This window comes from Oxyura jamaicensis, chromosome 18 (assembly GCF_011077185.1).
Source record: "Oxyura jamaicensis isolate SHBP4307 breed ruddy duck chromosome 18, BPBGC_Ojam_1.0, whole genome shotgun sequence".
NCBI lineage: Eukaryota > Metazoa > Chordata > Aves > Anseriformes > Anatidae > Oxyura > Oxyura jamaicensis.
Genome location: NC_048910.1, coordinates 8,037,055 through 8,059,629, shown reverse-complemented (window position 1 = coordinate 8,059,629; position 22,575 = coordinate 8,037,055). Strand labels below are relative to the sequence as shown.

The following is a 22,575-nucleotide window of genomic DNA, read 5'->3' as shown; positions in this document are numbered from 1 at the left end:
TTTCCCCCTCCACAGCATGAACTCTGATTGTGTGCCAGTTCACTTACCCATGATTATCATTTTTTCTGTCTGATGAGCGTGGAACAATTGCCTTTCGAGCACTGGTTAGCTAGAGACGGAAGAGCCGTTTGCTTCCAGCCCAGCTGTCGGAGTCTCCATGCAAGATGCTGTGCAAAATGTTGAGTTAAAAGAAAACACGAGTAGGGGGAAAAGAGAGCTCTCTGAGAACCTCCACATGGTTCCTGTTGCTAAGGGAACCACTCCCTTTGTCTGCATAGGTTAAGAACGGCTGCTTCGTTTGGAGTCTGTCTCTTAAGTACTGAAAACAGCACAACAATTTCAGGAAGAAAAAACCCTCTGGAGTATCTTAGGACCAGAGCAAAAATGAAGATGCCTAGGAACTCTTACATTAAAATCAGCTATTAATAGTTGATTTGGGGTGACTCCAGGGAGGCTGTAGAACTCATCTGTGCCATCTGATGGGACGATATACCACTGCAGACAGTTTAATTTAGTTATTGTAATCAGCTATTGGGATTAAGGTAGCTGATTACAGCAAGATAGATCAAGAAACCAGACACGATTTACTACAGCAAATGGAAAGAGATCAACAGCAACAAATATAAGCATTTAAGAGGTACTCACAACACACTATAGCAGAGAGATGCCTTTACTTCCATAGGCTCCTATAAAAATCCAAGCCAGAACCCTTAACTCCGTTATTAGTGGTTGTTCTCTCTCTCTGCTGCCTCTCTTCCCCTTGGGCCAGTGCTGCACTGTCTCAGTGCTCCTGGACCCCAAATGTTTAAGAATTTACCTTCTGTACAGGCCATTGGTCTCAGTCTGATTCAGCATATGGAGCTAGGAATCCCTGTTTTGTATATGTGTCCCTCCTTGGTTTTAAGAAATACATCAGGATGCATGCTTCTGGATAAAGGAGATCTATCTGTGAGTTTGGGGTCATATAACAACAAGATCTAATAGAGATTGTTGTGAAAGTTATTATACCGGGAAGACAAACCTGGATTCTAACATCAAACTGTTTGCATTCAGAAAATTAGCCTTTGTATGAAAACATAGAGTAAAATATACATTGCACAAAACAATCATCTCTCTCCCTCTCTTTGAGGTGACATGAAAAACAGTATCCCAAATTACTGTGACTGTTTTCTTTTTCTGTACAATTACTTATTTCTACCTTAATACTATGGGGTAGAAATGGACAAAGACCTGGATCCAGATCCAAATTTTCAAGCATAGACTCAGTCCCTAACACATCCAGAGAACAATCAGAAAAATCTGTAAGGTCATGTCTGAATGAGCAGACAAAAGTTCAAAATCAGAAATGATGCACTTCTGTATGCAAATCAAATTTTTCTCATTCCACCAGAGAGCAGCTGTGAGTGCCTGCAACAGTGGAGAGAGGTCAGAACTAGTTCAGTCTTACTGTAAAGAGCCACACTTCACTTTATGAAAGGTAGTTCCTGAGGAAAGTCAGTGCCAGTGTTCTTCTATTTTCAGGAGAGTTGATTTTTTTTCCCCTCAGTCAGATCCTTGTTCTTAGAGAACACTAGTCAGATAACAGTATGAGACATCTTTGCTTACACACCACAGTCCAGCACTGATTCGTTGACATAAAGGCCTGAAGAATTCAGCTGTCACTTCATTGCACATGTTGAATTGTATTTACAGCATGATATGTGTTGCTCCCCCCTCTCCCTTTTTCCTCTCACCCCAATGCCTCAAATAAAGCAGTCGAGATTGCTTTGTAGAGAGGCCTTTCTACTCTCCTTTCCAAAAAGATTAGGAGATTAAAGAGGGCAACGAAGAGTTCAGTTTAGAGACATCAGAAAACAGCCATTAATATACAGGTTTCTGTTGCACCACTTTTGATAAGGAACAATTCATGTGAAACCAGTTTAAAAGGTTATGATTTTACAATTCTAAAAATTCCTTTCAGAGGGTTAATTTGAACTGCTCGATCCTGTACGTATACATACAAACATCCCATTTCCCTTACTGCTAGACTGATGCCAAGATTAATGCAAGCAAAGAATATTGGGATTCTGTGCAGCCACAGTAAGGGAGATGACAGCTTTTAGGACTGAAATAAATTTTCTGCCAACACACTTTTTACTCACTTTCTTCTATTATTAATACTTGAGTATTTTGCAGATCAATCCCATTTTATTGATTCAGAATAAAAGGGCTTTGGGAGAAATTTCAGATCACATTGAAATTTTATGAAAGAGCCAAGGACAGTATCAATCCAGCTCTACTACACAATGCCCCCTACAAAAAGGAACCGCCCATGTTTTTTTACCTTATTTTGACTAAGAAATAAATGTTATCTCTTTAACAGCAGTTTTAGCATCTTATACAGGAAAGATGTTCCCTTGCTTTGAAGAAAGTTTAACATCTTCCTTTTATTATAAAAGCAGCAGTTTTCTGGTGGACTGGTAGTTGGTCTGAGACTTGATGACCACAGCACCACTTTACACAGAAGTGGAATTCTACTCAGGAACCTTTCTTTGATGAAATAGTAAGAAGTTTATCTATTACTATAAATCCCAGCTTCTCAAAAGCTCAATTGAAAAATTAACTGCTTCAAGTACTGATCTCCTAAAGAGTCTGACTTTGTTATGCTAATCCAAGGTATTAAGAATAATCAGAAAAGGAATTCATTAATGGCTACTTGAATCAACTGCTTTTTGTCTCAGACGTGAACACATCCCCCCGGTCAGAAATTACCTAACACAGTGTGATTGAAGTTTATTTATTTACTTACGTATAACAAGCAACTGAGCAGTTTGCAGTGCATGAAATGAGGCTATGGAAAAGTACACTACAGTGCTCCTGCTCAGGGACCTCTCAGACAGAATTTCAGTATATATGCCTATTTTCTGTTCATTATTCAGCAAAAGACATTGAAACTCACTGCCCCCTCAGCCCACAGACTGAAGTTAGTGACCAAGACAGGATTACATGATTTATTTAATGTGTCCTAAGAGGAATTTTTAAAATAAATATTTAGAAAACTCTAAAAATATCATCTTGTTTTGTTAAGGTTAAGTATGCGAACACCTTACCTGTTACAAATATAGACCTTGTTATGCAATGAAAAAGAGATGGAGATGGAACTGCTGATAGCCTCAATGACAACAGTGCAACATGCAATTGCACAGGAACCAGAATTTCCCTTATGAGAAATTTTTTTTCATATTCCCCAATTTTTTCAGTTATAACTTGGAATGAAAATTCCAACATCAGAAATTTTCCATAGGAGGGTCATATTTAAAAGACCCTCTATGTAAAAACAAAAAACAACAAAAAAAAAACTTTACTTTGAATGAACTGACATGGATTTAAATGACCTGTGAGAGTATGTGTATGGTTGTATGTGCATGTATAAGGTTTCTTGTCCACTTTCGGGAGCCCAGACTCCCATCCTTTATGGCAGTCTGCCAAACAGGCCAAGAACGTGAAGAAACTTGACTTTCTGGCTCTATTCCAGGTGAGATGCCGGGGAGCTGAGAGCTGGGAAAAGCGGGTGAGCTGGCAGGAAACCAAGCACATTTCCATCAAAAATTTCATTGGAATAGACATTTTCATGCAATGTGTTAGGTTTTGGTGAACTGGCATTAGCTGAGAGAAAAATGTTCCAGTGGAAAGTTTCCAACTTGTTCTAGTGCTGAGATTTTGACACTTGGACCTCCTATTTTTCATTCAACTGAAAAAATGGATTTCTATTTCCCAGTGTCAGGCACAGAGATAGTATATATTTTATAGTGCTACTGATTGTCTGAAATTATTTGCCCTGAAACTGTAAAAAGAAACCACATTTTACCGTACTGCAACAAGTGCAGATCTCTCAAACCTAGACTGATATTGATCAAGGATCCTTAAAACTAGGAAAGGCCAGACAAGAGATGCAACATCTGCTTTATTAAAGAAGCTTTGAGAGTCCAGGTTGGTGAATGTACTGCAGGAATTGAAAGTGACGCCTGGATGCCACTTTAACTAGTGAAGAGGGCAGTTTGTGTAGTGTTTATCACTGCTTAATAATCGGGGGGGAAAAAAATGTCACATCTGTAGCTAGCAGAATTCCAAGGCTGTTCCTGGATATTTCTCTGAAGTTCAACTAGCAGGCTACAGAGGAAACAGCAGCTTACTTTGACCCGTTATGTTGTTCTTCTTGTATTTGGTCTTCATAAACTTTTGTACTTTATGCTTCTGCTATACTTAGGAAATGTCTGTTTGCGCTACACCTGTATCTAAGGTAGTTTTATTATGCTGCATACACAGTTCTAGTTACTCAATAAAGTAATAGTGAGAGGGGCATCTAACTTAGGAACTAATCACAAGTGGTGAATGGCTGTACGAAAGCCATTCTTTCTTAGTTCATTAAGAACTACTCTCAACAAAAACTACTATAGTTTTACACCTAGGATAAACCACCAGGTGTCTGTTACTTTTATCTTACATTTCTTTTCCAAGGTAGGCTTGCACTGATGGGGGAGAACTGTTTAGACAGAATCGTGGTCTTTAATGAGAACACAAATTTACCATTAAAATAACTAATGATAGCCATGCTATTTTAGATATTTTGCAAACTTCCTTTGCAATAATACTTGAAGGAGATGAAGCCATGTAATCTGGCAGGAACTTCTAGCATGAAATTCTGGTGTTTGTGTGTTCACCCTAAATAGTTCTACTGAAATCACAAGGTGGATAAATACTTAAGATCCTTTAAAATCTGAATAGAATTGTTAAAATTAAACATGTAGTGAAACCCATCAAGCAATATATAACAAAAGCTTATCTTATTTTGAGTTGCAAGTGTAAAATTTTCTGAGCTTACTGAAAACTTTAAATAATTCAGCTTTGTCACCAATGGGATACTGCAAAACTGCACAGTCTCTGCATGCTTAGCTTTTGAACCTGTCTCTCAGAATGTTTATTCATATTAAGCCCCATTCAGGAAGTGATCTCGCTGGAAAATCTGAGCAAACAGTAGCACAGAACTTCCAGGCTCAAAAAGCTAAAGAATGTTCTTTTCCCCCCTTCGTCTTCTTTTAAATGAATTTAGTGCTTGTGAATCAGATCAACAGCCCTGAGGACTGAAGGTTACTGTGTGTGCACAAGAACACAGCCATTTTCAGTGTCCTGACACTTATGTACGTTTACCCTGTGTTGCACGTTTCACTTACTATCTTGGGCATTAATAGGACTTCTGAAACCTTCAGGTAAATAATTATGGACCACTTATTATATAGACTGTAGGAAGTCTGAAGCAGTGATAGGTGCTTCAGGACCCTGTGATAGGTGTCTAAGTTCGTTGTACAGACAGCAAGCAAACAACCTGGACTCTGGACAGCAAGTTGTAGTATTGTTAGCCAAGAAAAAATAATGAGTTAAAGGAAATATTTGATAGCACCCTTGTCTAATGGTCAGAATTGGATTTGCAATTTGGCTATGTTAGCTGCAACAGGTACACCCAAGTCAGATGCAAATGGGAAATATTTAACAGAAACTTAATGAAATCACCAGGGGAATGAGTGAGAATGACAGCCTTCGACTTCACACAGCATCTGGCCTCTCTGATAATGTTCAAAAGGCAAAGACCAATGCCCAAAGCAGTGCTGAGCTGTGTTCTGTGGTGGTGGAAGGTGTCATGAAATAGCTGTTATGCCAGAACACAGTCACATTTTATTATTATTATTTATTTATTTACTTTTCTCATTTGTGTTGTCAGTATAAGGGGAAAAGTTACTACTCTCCCATTTTAGCTGTTATCTGAACAGATATTAGCCACAATCACCAGTTAACCGTGGCTGGTGATTGATGTGCTAATTTATCAGCCAAGCTTTTAAATTCTCATAGCAGAAAAGAAATTGAACATCCCAAACTCAGCTGAGTACTAACTTGTAATTCTTACTGTTTGTACTGTAGTTGTAACCTTCAGTCACTAGCAATCTCAGTTTTGAGCAAGGGCACCAAACTTGAGTTAAAGCCAGCATTAGACATATCCCTAAAGAACTGCTGTCTTGTTTCTTTGATACTAGTAATGAAATAAGTCTTAGTTAAGTAACCAAATATCAGTTAATCTTGTGCTCTATACAGTAGACTAAATCCCAGTCCTAGACAGTCTTAAGGAAGCCTGTGGACATTCCAGTAGGTTGGTGAGGCACAGTTAATTCAGCTCAGTGTCTCTGTTTTTCTTTCTCTAACTTTCTTACCCTGTTTGCAAGGGTAACTCATCTCATTTTCAAAAATATGAAACTCCTCCATCTCCAGTTCAGGAAGGTGTCAATGATTCTGGACTCTGCAGCTACTTTCCTCAAGTAAAACTGACAAAATTGGCTGCAATAATTAAGATATTTCCCTTCCCACTGTTGGTCTCTGGCAATTTGACTATACTCATTTAGTCTCATGGAAGTCTTCTAAATCTCAAACAAGCTCATTGTTTTCTAATTGAAACCCTCAATTCTGCTTCTTTATACTGAAAATTTCAAAAATATTAATGTAAATCTCTTGCAAAAGAAAAAGAAAAATTGTCTGCAATTTCTTAAAGAGTAAGGATGATTGTAGGAATCACTATGACAGAATCATATGCACTAAAGGAAAATGAAGGAATGCAAAACAAGTAGAACACCCAAGGGGGGCAGGCCCAGTTAAATTTAATTAATTTCCACTTAATTTTCTATACAAGAAAATGATATGTATTCCAAGCTTGCTAAAACTGATGGGAGCCTGTCAAAAAAAGTATTTGTACTGGATTAAGAAGGCATAGATCAAATCTGTGGATACACATTGATCAATATCTGAAAACATATTAAAATTACTTCAGCCACTTGCAGCAAATTTAAATGTCTAAATAACAGCAAATTTCAGTGATAACACCATGAGTGAAATTGTCCCAGCTTATTTAGTTGTTCTCTTTACAAAGAGCAAGTCTCTCACACTATATTTAAGTTTATATATAAACACAAATATATTCAGACTAAATTTACTGCACTATATATTATTTCTCCACACTGTACCTATTTTCCATATTACCACTAAGAGCATTTCCAATGTCTACATTTGCTCTGACACCTCTGGATATCATTGTCATGTTTTCTTATGCCCTTGGGTGAGACTGATCCACACCCATCTCTTCTGCTGTTATGAGAAAGTAAACAGCAGCCACAAAGTTGTCAATGAATTGGATTTCTTTTTCTCCTGTATGCATTTAATCTTTTTATCGATGTACCTGAGATAGATTTATTTATTTATTTATTTTTCCTGGCATCCAAGTCCTATTAATAATCTATGAACACTTGGTTCATTTTTGCAGACATTTATTCCTGGTGTTGTGTTCTTTCCAATTTGTTTAAGGCAGCTGAAGAACAAAATAAAGCAAGTTGACTGCATTTAATCCAACAATTACAATAAGTTCTTCAAATGTAAAAGTTTTAGAGAAGTAAGCTTTCTGTGGGTGCTCCCACCATCAAGCACACACAGGTATACTCCTTTCTGTGTCTCATAAAGGCAAGAACTCCCAAAATTGAACTTCACCCACACCAATCAACATGCCACTCAGCTGCTGATTGAAATATCCTTCATTCAAATCAGAGTGAGTGCCTTTAATGGCTACCCAAATGGCTGTCAAATTAAATACGAAACAAAATGCAAATAAATTAGCATTCCTAGCTACTGATACACTATAAATATTTATGAGGAAAAAAAGATGCTGTAATTTCAAATGATACCACAGGCCTATTTTGTACAAACAGTTAAAACAGTTATACATGCAATACTGTACTTTGCAATTTTTTTCCATTTCACATCACCATAATCACCTAATAAATATTTAAATGGACCCATTTGCTGTAACTATAAAAGAACCGTGTAAACTTGTTGTCATCTAGACACATAAGCCGCAGTGGAGTCAATGAATTTCAACAGTCACTTAATATTGCAAGCCACAAGCTACCTTAAACCTGCCAGCAACTGTCTGCCAGGAAGCTACTGTAGCACCACGGCTACCTCCTCCAACCCAGGACACGAGATTCATTATGAATGCTAGCATTGCTACTCTAATTAGGCCTGGGAGAGGTTTAACAACCATGCTACAGTCTTGCTGCTGACAAATATAAAAATAAAGCCTTGTTCAAATTAGCAATGTGAAGTGAGAAGGCCTAGAAGCAGCAACTGTCTGACCAGTAGTGAAACAGTTCTAATCTATAGTGAGGTTATTTTGCTTCATAAACTGCTAGTATGTTACCTGCAGGAGGTCTCCCTGTAAAATGAATTATAGTAAGCTATATGTGATAATTAACCGTGCATTAGCAAATATCTTGAAACAGGGGGGCTCTGTTTTCTCTGTATTTTGACTAATAAAAGCATGAATTTGTTCAACAAATGATCATTTAGGTTGTGGAATGCTAAGCATATTGGAAGAACACAGTAAGCAATAGAATATTGTAGGTGGACTAACAGTTTCCTTACAAAAACAGGCTGTTTAATAGGCTGGCTCCATACTACGTTATTCACAGTACTAAAAACCACAGTGTTGGGAAGACAAATACAATATACATTTAAAATAATATAAACCTTGTACTCCTATTTACTTTAAAAATGCCATAGATGTGACAATAAAAAAAAAATCCATAAGCAAACATTTATTTCAGAAAGACAAAATCCCAAATGACTCTTTCCAGAATGTAAACAGATAGTGAGGCAATTGGTATGGTCATCTTCACTAGAGGGGAAAAAAAGTAGCTTGGTTTAAAATAGTCTACATCATATGAATGTGAAGTGAGGAAAAAAAAAAATCATATTAATTTCTTATGTATACTGCTTATCACAATAAAAATAAAGTAGTACTATAATTTATTTTAGTTTCATTTACATTTTATGAAAACATACTCGACCACAACGCTTTATTGAACTGTGACTCTACCAGCCATATTCTTGGCTGTGAATCAGGGGTCAGAGCAACTTCAGCATATACAGGTTGACAATCTGTGCCTCTTTATTCATACTGGATGGACTGGAGCTCAAGCTTGCAAACATCACAAGCTGCAACTCTTCTTACTACAAGTAATCTATTCTTACTGCAAGTAATCTATCAGCTTTAACCAGATTCCATGTAGCAATGACTAACTGTAGGGTGGCATTATCATAGGAAAATATGAAGTCCCAATGTTACTGGGATGGACTGCACATATAAAGACAAATTAATGAAAAACGATGTTTTAATTCACACATATCAGCAATCAGAAGTCTCTCAAACCTTTAAAATCTTTCCAATTTTTGAAGTGTTCTCTCACCAAATCTAAGATATGGCCAGGATCAGAACAGACCTCTCAGCTATATCTCCCCATTTCTTCCCAGCCAGCACAGCGCTCACCTGCCCTGTAACAAGGAGCACATCTGAGGTACCAGAGCTTTCACTTCAGCATGTTGGGTCTATTTCAGTGGTGGTATTGATTTCTGATGCAGGGGCTATCCACGAGATGCCAGAATTATGAACATGTAGCAGACCTCCAGACTTGGAGCAAGAAAAAATAATCAGAATAGTGTTATCTGGAGAAAACTGAAAGGGCATGACTCTGCCATGCTGTGATACAGCCAAGAGTAAGAATGCTTCTTTTTTCAACATCATCTTGATTTAACCAAAGGAGGTTGAACTGTTGTTTGCATTATACATTCTCCTTCCCAAACCCATCTCACACTTCAGCTCTCACTCTCAAAATGATCTAGAAAATATCTTCAGTATTTCATTAAAATTAAAATTTTAATATATAGCAGAAACCATGGGCTCCACAGAAACACTAGTTTTATGACACATTACAATTTTCTCAGCTAACTGCTTGGTGTAAGCTATGTAGCTGCCTGTCTCTCGATCCAACCCACATGAACTAACAATATTGACAGTTTTTCCAGTGCCTGTCTTCCTCTACTACACAGCTACCAGACACCCTTCACTTATAGACTATTTGTCTAATTAACAACATTAAGTTCCATGCAGAACAAGCATAGCAAATCCTTCCCCCCCCCCCTTTTTTTTTTTTTTAATCTTAACAATTGCCATTGCAGCTTCAGATGTACCAAATGTGTTTTATAACGGAGTATTTGTCATTTATTCTGCTCAAATGGTGCCTGTTGGTCTAATAAAACACCCCATCTTTTCCTTCAAATTCAAGTCACATGGCACTATTAAAGACAGGGATATAGACTTGGATAAACAATAGACTTTATTATATTACATCATGGGCATAGAGTGGAAGGGGAAGGAATGCGGATGGCATTTTGCCTGCAAACTATCCATTTTCCCCAAGTGACCAGGATATGTCTGCTCTCTCCATTTTACATGTGCTACTTTCCACTTCTTCCCAGTATCAAAGTCAATTTTCCCAAACTCTTGCAGATGCCTTTCTGCAACTAACCCATTACTTTATGTTCATGCCTTTCTCCTCCTAAGACACTTGTATATTGCTTGGTGTTGGCTTTCAAATATCTACAGAAATATTATATTTGGCAGCTTGTATATGTATATATATTATATGCAAGAAACATTTTCTTTTCTTACAGTTAAATTATTGTTGCCATCAAATTATAAAAGACAGGTCTACATTATTTAGAAAGCATGTAGAAAGAAAATATGTATATTTCTTCTAGAATAATAAAAATAATTTTAAAATTACTACAAAAGAATGGCAAGCACATTTCATGAAGGTTTTTTGTTTGTTTGTTTTTCAAAAAAATTATTTCTCTCACTTATACTACAGAATAATAAAAAATTGTAAAAAAACCTTGCACTAATTTGGCTACCATTACATTACATTCCTTCAAGAGAGTACACAGTTTTTGTCTTAATTTCAAAAGTGATGATCATCTGAAAAAAAAAAAAAAAAAAAAAAAAAAAAAAGAGCTTGAGATTCTATGTTTTGCCTAAATCTCCTTCATAGATTTGTGTATGACCAAGAACAATTTAAGTGCCTTTTTTTTTTTTTTTTCTTAATGCTTCTCTCAGCCAGCCACTTTGAGAGTGGCCACATGTATCCATAATATTGCAGTTAATCAAGTTTAAAGTCAAATCAAGTTTAATTTTCAAAAACAAAGACAAAAGCTTAAAAGTTGTTTTTATAATTTATGCACTAACCTTGAGCTCTCTAAGGTAAACGAGAACTTTGAGAGTACTATGCTGCATTTTCTCAAGTGAATTACATTTATAGGTTTCCAGGCAGAGGGTAAGATTGCCCCCTTTTGGATTTTTTAAGCCTAGCAGTCCAAATAAAGAAAGGTGCAAAGCATTCCTGATCTCTACTCAAAATATGCATCTCATTGGGGATTATTTGTGCTTCATACTGTTGCATTCTAGTGTTATTTTGTATGTGGCTTCACATTCCTTATTAAAGCAATAGGCAAGAAAGAATTCAACTCTGCTTGCCAGCAACCACAAAAACAAAAATTCTAAAGTCAGCTAAAGGTAAACATATGGAACCCTCTAAGGAATGTAGTAGTAAAGATGGAACATATGACTTAGTTCTCCCTTTCTGTGTTCTGTAGGACAACTGTATTGGAATTCATTTCAGAGACAGCAGTCTATAATTACCGTGTAATGTAAAGTAGTATTCTCTGATAAAATCCATAAAGATCTGAATGTTTTAATGAAGAACTGCAACTACCGTAGTAGTTGCAGACAATTTAATAGCAGACTTACTTTAATAGCAAAACCACTCTGGTTATACTGAATTTTTGTTTATTTCTAAGTTGTCAGCTTTAGCACCTAAATGATAGTCTCAAAACTAATTTCATCAAGTTTACTAGTCTTTTACAGAGATGTTCATGACTACAATCAGAAAATGCACAATTATAAGGACTCTGGATAGCAATCTATATTTTCATGACTTGCTTTTTTACAGTGCCATAGTGTCAAATACACCAATCACAATTTACTACTGAAAGCAATGAAATTTTAAAGCGTTTATTACTTAATAGTATTCTGCTAATAAAACATCATTAGTCTGTTGCTTGACCAGTATCTTCTGGTAGCACCTAATTTTAGAAAACTAACCTTTTCTAATTACATTATATAGTACATTGCTATTTTTGTTTCAAAACTTGTTTCAGTTCAGAGTTTGTTCCACATAGCTTCAGCACTATGCTCCTAGATCAGTATCTTTGTGTGGCTGGAATCCTATGACCCATACTATGTCTTATGTCCTATAAGGGTTTAATCTCAAGAAGGAAGTATATTAGTATGCCTTCAACTGACAGTAACTTCTCAGGAATTTAGATGGCCACCTGACAAACAGAAGCATGGAGAGATCTCCAAATGGAGACAGACTGGTATAAAACAGCAATAAAATAGAAATAAGAGATCTTTAAGGAGAGCTACATTGATAATATTCATTATAGCTGAAACAAGACTTCTGTTCAAGCAAACTGAGAAGAGCTGACAGTCAGTATGCCACCTTAAAGGCAGAAAATACAGAATTTAAGCTGTGCAATTCTGCTGAAGAACTCATTGCCTAAGCTGTGTATGCAGTATTAAACAACACCATGCCATTCATCTGTTTCAGCACCAGGCTCCAAGGAATACAGCATTTGTTCTTCCATCCTACTACAATCACAATTATACCACCACACACTATTACAGTATTGTCTTCCAGTAAATTAATCATAATTCAGGCAGCCAAACCAAGATTTTGTAGTAACACTGGTTTATACAAAACAGCATGCTTTACCATCAGTACTGCTCTTGTGCCCTGGGCACAATGTTATGGAGCAAAGTTCTTGTATATAATATAAAAATATTATTAATATTTTTCCTATGGTTAATATTGTAGTATTCTTACTGTCTTAGATATCAAACTTAAACGTCACACAAAGCATGTGATGAAAATGATTTTAATCATTTCCGTGCACATTAGCTTTGCTTCATGGTAAATAGATTATCACGATCCTGAAGATTAGATATTGTAAACTTGTATGTTTTCAGAAAAAAAGTGGAAGGCCCAGCTCTAAGGAGTATATAATTCACCATTACAAAAAAACACCAAGTGTAACAAGATGAACAGCAATGTAACTTTCCAGACTGTTTGCCCAAGTTGTTTAATGCCTTGTGTATTTCTGTTGAGGAAAAGTCAGAGCTTAAGTTGAATTATATCCTAGCTGCTTTCAAAATACTTTAAACAGTTACTTAAACTGCAGCCAGTGTGTCATGCATTCCAATACAGAATATAAGAATCTATGCATTTAGTGTCACTTTAAGACTTCTACTTAGAATTTTCCTTTCAGTGCCGTAGAGTTAGAGTTAATCATAAGGAAGGAATGCACACTGATCATGCTAATTAGCTTACTAAGTATGACTTCTAAGGAGATCACTTTAATGTGTCCTTAAGGATGCTTGAAAGATGTTTTATTAAGAGAAATGCTTGGTTTGCTTTACTGACACATTCATTGGACCAAAATGTTGTCATTAAATAATCTGTAGCTATCTTGATGTCTATATATGGAAGAGGAATACCACAGCAAAACATACATTCTGTATTTAATAACCTCAGGTTTTATTTTATAGTCACTAAAAGTACTATACAAGGATAAGGATAGGAGAAGGAGAAAATTCACAGATACTTTCAGAAATTTTAAATTTGAACTTAATAGGGCATGCTTTTTAATATATAAAGGGCATGGACCACTGCTCTGGATTTCTCCACTCAATTCTATGTTTTTATTTTACCTCTTTGCCTCTAGGGCAAAAACCTAAGGGGCACAGTAGCACAGCCAACTGCTCTCACATCTGTGCTAGAAAACTTCTGTGCAGCATGGTTCTGCCAGTTGCAGGTCTGAGTCCTGCCTTCAGGGAGAGTCCCCCTTAAATGTTTTTGGAAAGTTTATATGAAATGTGTGACATATTTGTGGCTACATAGGTGATTGCAAAAATATAGTTTAATCTTCACTGTCATTGTACTACAATTAAAAAATATACAGGAGCTTAAGTATTGGTAATGGAGCGTAGATGCTGGAGAAACCAGTGACCAGCAGCCCCTGGTGATCTGAACCCAGAAAAGTATGTTTTCCTACAGCTATATTCTACGATGCAATATTGAACAGGAGAATCAAGTAGTCTGCACTGTGGCCTACACAGCTCTAGTTACTAATACTGATAAATTTCAGCATAGCAAATTTTCCCTGGCAGAAGTTAATTGAGTAAGTAGTGCCTGGCACATGGGCCACGATCCTGGATAAGGATTCTTGGTTCTACTGCAATTAAAATAACATTAGCTAGTCAATGTGTGTAAGTCATTCCTTTCCGGCTGATCAGAAGTTTACAATGTTTGAAATAAGGTGAGATTTTCAAAAATGCCTAATAAATTAATGAGCAATGGTCCTCTGACACAGTCAGATATAGGAGTCATAAGCCGTCTACTTTGTGCAGTTCATGTTCTGAGTGTCCTTGACTTCATGTTTTGAGTGTCTAGGTAAGTCTACATGTCTTTTCTACTCCAGTGCAGTGTTGTATAAATATACTATCTTAGGCCTCAGAAGCAATATAATTCATTTTAGGTCACCTTCACATCAATGGCCTTGCTAAACTGTTAAATAGAACCATCTATTGTCCAAGCAAAAATATTGGAGTTTTATCTGGTTTTCCCATCCTGTAAATCAAGATGAAGAGGCAAGAGCATTCTGCTATTACTTTAGAAAGTCACTTTATCCTCTTAAAGTACTACATAGACAAGAATATATCCTAAATCTTCGATCTTATAAATAAATAAATAAATAAATCTTAGAAAAAGCACTGGGATTTTCCTTTCTTTTTTTTTTCCTATTATTTTGTTCATGATATTAAAAGTGCTTAAAATTGTTAGATGTAGTAAACTTTTCATCTGCTTCCTTAAGCCAAGAAAAAAAAAAAACAACATATGTTTACTATGGCTTGGAAGTTTTTACAATATGTTCTCATCTTTGCAGTGTTTTACTATAGACCCTTCCCATTTTGTCTCCAAGTTGTCATTACGGCTTGCGGCCTTAACATAGGCAGTCTTTACTCAGTATACCGGGAGCTGGAGTGGGAAGTTGGTCAAAAGTCCCCACCTGCTGCTACCATCAGGCCTCTGTTAATTCTTCAATAGTACGTACTTTAGTAGGGTCCTACCTGTTTGTAGTTATGTATTACTTATGCTCTTAATTCTGTTTCTGTGTTCTAAGGAATTGTGGAAGGCATCATGCGTAAAACAAACAACATCACTGCACAGCATTTATCACAAAGGGAAGAGTGTTACTTGTAAGACAGTTAGGAATTTTTGTTTGATTATTTGTTTAAAAGAAAAAACTTTCCACGATAAGCAAATCTGCTATGAAACCTGACTGAAATGTATGCCTGGGCTGATATAATGCAACAGAATCTGAGAATTCTTAACAGAGAATTATCTGAAAATATTTGAAAAGACTCTTTGTAAGTGTAGAAGAGAATGCTTATTATGTGCTTCCATAATCACATATTTCATACAAAATTAGAGTCTGTTGAGTAAATCCCGAAACAATTTATGATTTCTCAATACAATTCCCACACTCTCTGATTGTTCTTCAGGCAACTAAAACACCGTGTAGCACAGAAACGGCTGAAGGCTGGAGAGTATTTTCATCTGACTTACTGGTGAGGTTCCAAAGTGCTTTATTTAGTTGCAGACAGAGGGAACACTACTGGGGCCACAAACATATCCAAATGCTGCAGACCAGTTGTAAGAGATATACTAAAACTTTTGAAAGCAAGGTCATCAACACAAAGCTTTTTTGTATCTATAAAACACTAACTCAGCTATCTTGCCTGTATCTACAATCCACCACATTTTCTCTGACACCACTTAAAAGGGGTCTAACATTGTTTGTAGCAAGTCCTTTAGTCAGCTAGGTCATTTCATTAGTAAATTTGGGTTACAAAGAAGAAATTCTGTATAAGTGGGAGAGGAAAATAGTAGAAAGATGTCTGCATCATTATTATAAGATACTCTGCAGCAAAATGTCAGTTCTAAGCATTCTGATGGCATAAGAAGTGCACTAAAATAATATACTCTAACAAATGCTAACTGAATACTAGGCCAAATATGTGGCAACTTGTCTGATAAACAAGTTTCTCCACATGCTTAGGGAATGCATCAGTTTAAAGGACGAAGGCTATTCTTTGGTGTTAACCACTAGCAGACAAGTTTCCCTTGATTCCTAAAGATCGTTAAGACAAAGCCCTTGGAGCAACACTTTTCTTTGTACCATCCTAAAACAAGTTCACTTGCAGGTGAAACATGGAAACAAATATTGTATACTTTCAATGTGAATTCACTTTATAACAGGCCTTAAATTCTGAACTGGCAATTTTTGACAATAAAGACGCCTATCTTCCTTTGAGAACTGCATTCAGGAGTTACTGAAAGGACCAATCCCACCCATCTCAGCCAGTAAATTCTTTTGGCCTCCATTCACTTTGGGAATGTAAATTCTATGACTAGGACTAGGACTTGTTAGTTATATTTTCCCAAACAAAATCTATCCAGGTTTCAGACTATTCTACCCTATTCATTCTTCTATGCAATTCAGAAGAATTAAACTAATAGGAGTACTGATACTTCTTGAAAAGACAGCCATTATCTGGAACTGAATTTTGTGGATTTAGCACTGCATTAATAGAGGATATTTATATTTTGCTCAGTGACTAATATTTAACTGAAAATCAGAGGTCAATCTAATATTCCACTTAGAAGATGTTGTATCCAAATTGTCTTTTAAACAGAGCCAAATTTAACCTCAAAATATAATTATTAAACAGAAGTCAAATACTGCTGCTAATTTTTTTTGAATAAATTATACAGTGGCTCAGCACTGATTCACAACTGGTTTCCAGTCACTAAAAAGTTATTTATTTACCCCCCGGCCCCCCCCCCCCAAAAAAAAATATATAAAAAAATAGTAGCTCTAACTATTTCAAAAGAAATAAATGTTGTTCTTTACCTTTTCCCATCCTTGATTGGCCAGACATCAGTCCTGGCTGCTAAAAGAGTCAGGAGCATAAGCATGTTCCAACAGGTTGAGTGAAAGTGTAGTTATTTGTGCCAGAAACATACACAAACACATTTAGAAATATGGTTATCCTGGGAATTGAAATTACCTCATTGATTCTTAATCCTCATTTAAAAAACAGTGCTTGGGAAATTTACTACTTCATATAATAAAGGCATTCATGATTTTATTGAAAAGTGATGAGATTATCATCTTTTCAAAGTTAGTGAAACCTAGATCTGTATTTGTTAGAGTAAGCCACCATATTCCAGATGCATAATTTTTAATATTAAAATTGAGAAATTAATCAGCTGTGTAATTTCAAACTAGCTGGTCTTCCTTTAAAAATGTTCCACAAAGGACTTTTGGTGCAATCATCTAATCTGATATTTCCTTTGTTCTCTTGGAAGACCTGAATTTTTCACTTTAATCATATAGTTGCTTCAGATTAGTGTCAATCTTCAAACAAACAAACCAAAACAAACAAACAAACAGAGAAGAGTAAAGAATAAAATAATGAGGAACCAACTAGGGAAGTTCTATAAACAATAAAGGCAAGGGATCCAAGACAGCTCCTGTGGAGATTAACAATAAAGTTTTAACCCACATCAGAAACAGTTCAGTGAAGATGAAGTGTAATTGGATATGCCATCACACTGAAAACAGAGGGAACAGGTATTATTTCCCAAGTGAATTGCTAGCTGCTCTTCTGCCATAGATTGTATTGAACTCAGTACTAAGTTTTAGGTAAATTATTTGGAGACTTTCTTTACTGTGTGCTTAAAACTGTTAAGCAATCTCTAATATACGAAACCAGTATCACGCTATTGAGTATGTTGAAAGTGTACAGACAAGGATGTCATGCTACTTCCAAGACAGTCAGTCAAATTGTAACACGTATATGCATAGCAAGTATTTTCCATTAGAAACAGCAGTCTCCACGAGACTATTTAGTTACATGCATCACAATTTATCTAGAGCCTCTGACAAGATAGAGTCAAATCAAATTCTCCCAAAGGAGATAGACTCATGCTAAGTTATATCACTGTTTTTCACTTCAAAAAAGCATCTTAATCAGTTTATGATACAAACAAAAAATACAGGGTGCTGCAGTGCCACAGTTCCCCATAAACATTCTAAAACCAACAATTCTAAAAAATGTTGCTATAGCAGGCTGTTAACTTTGAATTCATTGCTAGAGTATTGCTTAGAAAAACATAATGAGAAATCATTACAGGTTAATTTCAGAAAATCCAGATGGCCCTTTCTTACTTTATTTTTCCTGGTGGTCTGTGTTTGGTAGCAGAATGCAGAGATCCTTAGTTTCCTATTGGCTAGAGTTGATTTGTCCTGTTCAAAACTGGTCCCATGAAACAAACACACACACACCTGTTTGCTGAGAACCACCCTAAACAAAAACTGTTCATAAAAAAATTTGTTTCAGACTGTCATAAAACTCCATGCAAACTTATTCCAGGATGAGAGTTTTAGCACTGAGTTTGCTCTTGTGTGAATGCAGGTAAGTAATTGATATTAACATAGTCCCATAACCTGACTCTTGAAGAAAACAATAGAAATGTAATTAACTCCATAAACTGAAATGAAAAAGCCAGTCTTAAATGTTATGGTTAGTTGCTTATAAGTATGCCCCATTAAAAGATGTTGACCACACAACCAATGTATCAGTGTATATTTAGATCAAAATGTTTGTGTATACTTGGAAGGCAAAGTAAATGAGTTTTCTCCCCTATAAATATTTGAAATTCCATTCTTCATATAAAATATTCCACCCACATATTTAGAGAACGGGAAAGAAATAATCTGTCTACACATCACATTAAAGGAAATGCAATTTTCATTCTTCAAAGACAAAAAAAAAAAAATGTGTCCAGAAATACATATAGGAATCTGCTCATCAGATAAGTGAGCTATGTACGAAATCATTCAAAAATACTTACAGTTTCTGCAGTTCATTTTCCCCCTCACCAGATTACTCTGCTTTTCATTTCTGCTGTTATTCAAGCCTCAGCTGAAACAAAGTTTCTTTGACAGGGATGCATTTCCTCAGAGCTGCTTTGTCTGTCTGCAATTCCCTAGATGAACACTGCTCCAATAATTTACATCGCTATCGGAGTTCTGTTGCTCCCCTAACACAGGCAGTACGTTGGCTCTGTCATCTCCCACTTACTGAGCTTCTGAGGGAAAGAAACAATAGATGAGAAACAGACAGCTGATAGTATCCAACTACTCAAAGAAAAGCAACCTGAGACCACGAAGTAACACATTAGACTGTAATGATACACTATAGTTTGTCATCTGTCCTGCAGTGGCATTTTGAACCCCCAGAAAAACCAGCAAATATTGTTAATAAGCTAAGGGTGCATCAACACTGAAAAAGGATTTTTAAACAATCGGTAACATTAATATCATGGCATTCAAAAGCTGTATGTTACTTAAAATGATATTACATTTTAATAAAGGAAAGAAATCTCAATATCACATTATAAGAACAGCAAAGGATGAAGCAATCCTGAGAGATATTATGTCTTGCTTCAATAGGTTATCTTATATTACTGATGTTAGCACCTTATTGCAAACAATAGCATTGCGTGAGGATCACAAGCAGTGCAGCTATTTGTGTAAATCTTCTTTTTAGAAGAAATAACAGGCAACAATTATTGTGTGCTGGCAAAAGGCCACCTCATACAGCTTCTTAAAATTATTCTAGTGTATGAGAACACAGTTACAACAACTTCTGTGGTGAAACAGGTGAACAGATGAATTGTAACATGAAGCTCTCCAAAGCAAGCAGTATCCACAAGATTTGGCTATATGAATCAATAATAGATAAGACAAGCTTACTAATTTGTACAGTGGCAAATTTCAACTTATGTAAAGGAGTTCATAGAAATTTTACCAGATAGCTGAGTTTAGGAAAGTATTTCCATTTGGGTGGAAAGTGCAGATAAGAATTTAAATCCCCATTAGAAAATAATCAATATACCAACATCTATTATCAACCACTAAACTGCTGGAAGAGGTAGTTCTGTTACTACTTTTTTAGAGTTCAGTAAAAGTCTTTTTAATAGACAAGACTAAACATTTTTAACACTTACTTACAGCCTCCTCTGGGATGGTGTATACTCCCGCCATATACTGCCAACTCAGCTCCACTTCCTGACACTGTAAGTGAAAAAAAGAAAGAAATGTTAAACTGTGGTGGAAGAAAAGTTTAAGTGCCTTGATTCCTTTTTCCAAACTGGAATTTGATTGCAATACTTGAGATAACACCATTTGAATAAGAGGTCATTATTGTTTTGAATTACAATCAGCGAAGTGGGATTTCTTCCCCTCACCCCCTTTGCAGAATGCACAGTATCAGACTCTTGATATCTGAAGCATTATTATAAGGAAGAAATAATCATTTAAAGACAGATAGTACATAACAATGTTAATCTAATAATATTGTTAGATTTTTAAGAAAAGATTCCAACATAGTCCTCCCCAAAGGTAGCGCTTAGATTCCAGAAATCTTTAAGGACACAAGCGAAGATATTACGGAGCCAGAGTAGAAGTACTTATTACCATGACCATTTATGTGGCTGTGTTGGAGAGCAAGGAGATAAAATAATTTTGGTTACAAGGTTTTAAGCATGAACTTCTATAGAAAAGCCTACCTGTGAGGGGGTATTCTCACCCACCTGGCTAGACGGTAAGTCGGAAGAAAAGTGAAGAGAAAGGAATCTTGTGGAAATTTCATTGTATTCAACTCCTGAATGAAAGATCTACTAATGCTATGGACTTGTAGGTTCCTGGCAGGATTTCCTATGACTTTAGACAATCCTCAGAAACAAAGGAATTACACTATTTTTAAAGCGGCTACTGTTGATAATGGTTCCCTTTGGATCTCTACTTCCATGTTTCAGCCCATACTGTGGCAGGGACCTTCTGCTGACACAATAAAATACTCGAGTCAGTGTTTTTCTTCCCAATCTTTCAGCTGACCTAAGCAGCTCCTAAGGCTAAAACGACTCAGCATTGTAACTAGATAACATTTTTTTCATTCCTTCCTAAAGTTCAAATAACACAGACAGTCTTTCAATTCTTTCACGCTCAAGCTTCAAACTCTTTGCAGCTCTCTGGCTCTCTTGAAGTACCAACAATTCAGCTTTACTAGGGTTCAGAAAAGAATGAGTCAGACATTGGCATCCAAAGAAAACAATCGTCTCCTGCTGGGTCTGTCATTATCTAGGAAGAGTCTGACAGAAATTCTTAATTTCTGGCTCCTGTGACTTTGCCATCCAACAGTATTACTAACCAGAACTAATCTTTCCCTTTCCAGACCCCTCCTGGAAGCCCACCAGCTGCAGCAGGCACTCCAGAACTGCTTAATAGGTTCCAAACCAGACTTATGTAATTCTTTCATTAACCCTGAAAACTCTTTTTTTTCTTTTTTTTTCTTTCTTTTTTTTTTTTTTTTTTTCTTCAGGGCTCACCCATAACCTAATTTTCTCAAATATTAGGAAACTGGGTATCAGAATCAGGGAGACACTCAAACATACTAAGATAAAACCAAAATGGATATTCTCCATTTTCTGAGTTATGCATTTAAATTGTTTCCAAATGAAGACAGGAAGTTCTGCCAGAGTTTGTTAGGTCTCACATACTCTGGACCTCATCAACACCCCCAGAGGTCTTACACAGATTAAAAGGGGAATTAGTGAAATTCATCTGTATAAACAGCACTTTTATATCACCAGTCCCAACATTCCCCCATAAACCTACTATTTTTTGCAGAGGTAAATATCATCCACTGAATACCAGCAGCACCACCTTATTCAGGATGTTGTTGCCAACATCACAAAATTCTAAATCAATCCAGCTGGAATATATGTCAAAAATAGCAACACCGACTTTTGCTTAGAATTCAAAATTTCTAATCAGTTTCATGAACATCATTCTGTTCCAGAGATGGGGAAATCAAGTCACAAGAAAGGTACTGGCTAAGCAAAATACCCAGTAGCTCCATGGCTTGAGGCAGGAACTGAACCTAAATACCTGAGATCACCACTCAGTGTCTTACTACCCATCCTATCCAGGCAGTTAACACTGTTCCACATCCTGATGTAAGTTACAATTTCATCTTCAATGGACAAGTTAAAAGCTCCAGCAGCAAATAGCTGTGTGTCCTCTGCATACATTCTCACTGACTCTGAATTATTAACTCTGCTGGAGCATCTGATCAGGGCTAGCTATTTTTGGCTGGTATTCACAGCTCCAGTTGAGTAGGCTCTGGCGAGTACACCTGGCAACACTGGCTCAGAACAACACTAACTCAGACACACAACACAAACAGGAAGAAAGGGAGAGAGCCTGGGTATTATTGATATAAGATTGTATTTTTACTAGGCTAATAAATACAGTGTCTGCTCATTCCTGTGGGTGTGTGGAAATCTCATTTCACAACGTCACATTCCTGAAGAGCACAGTTGGCATAATCCAGATAATGCACTTTAAACACAACTT

The 22,575-nt window shown here is 36.4% G+C and overlaps 1 protein-coding gene across 1 annotated transcript in view; it reads right to left on the bottom strand.

The window, feature by feature from the left end:
- The window catches only part of ANKFN1 (ankyrin repeat and fibronectin type III domain containing 1), a 126,833-nt gene extending 105,889 nt beyond the window's left edge, over positions 1-20,944 (bottom strand). The window contains exons 1-3 of the mRNA XM_035342578.1: positions 20,751-20,944; positions 20,166-20,232; positions 19,008-19,244 (exon numbers count right to left, since the gene is read on the bottom strand). The gene's annotated coding sequence lies outside the window, so the exon portion shown is untranslated. The remainder of the gene's footprint in view (positions 1-19,007; positions 19,245-20,165; positions 20,233-20,750) is intronic.
- Between the last annotated feature and the right edge of the window lie 1,631 nt (positions 20,945-22,575).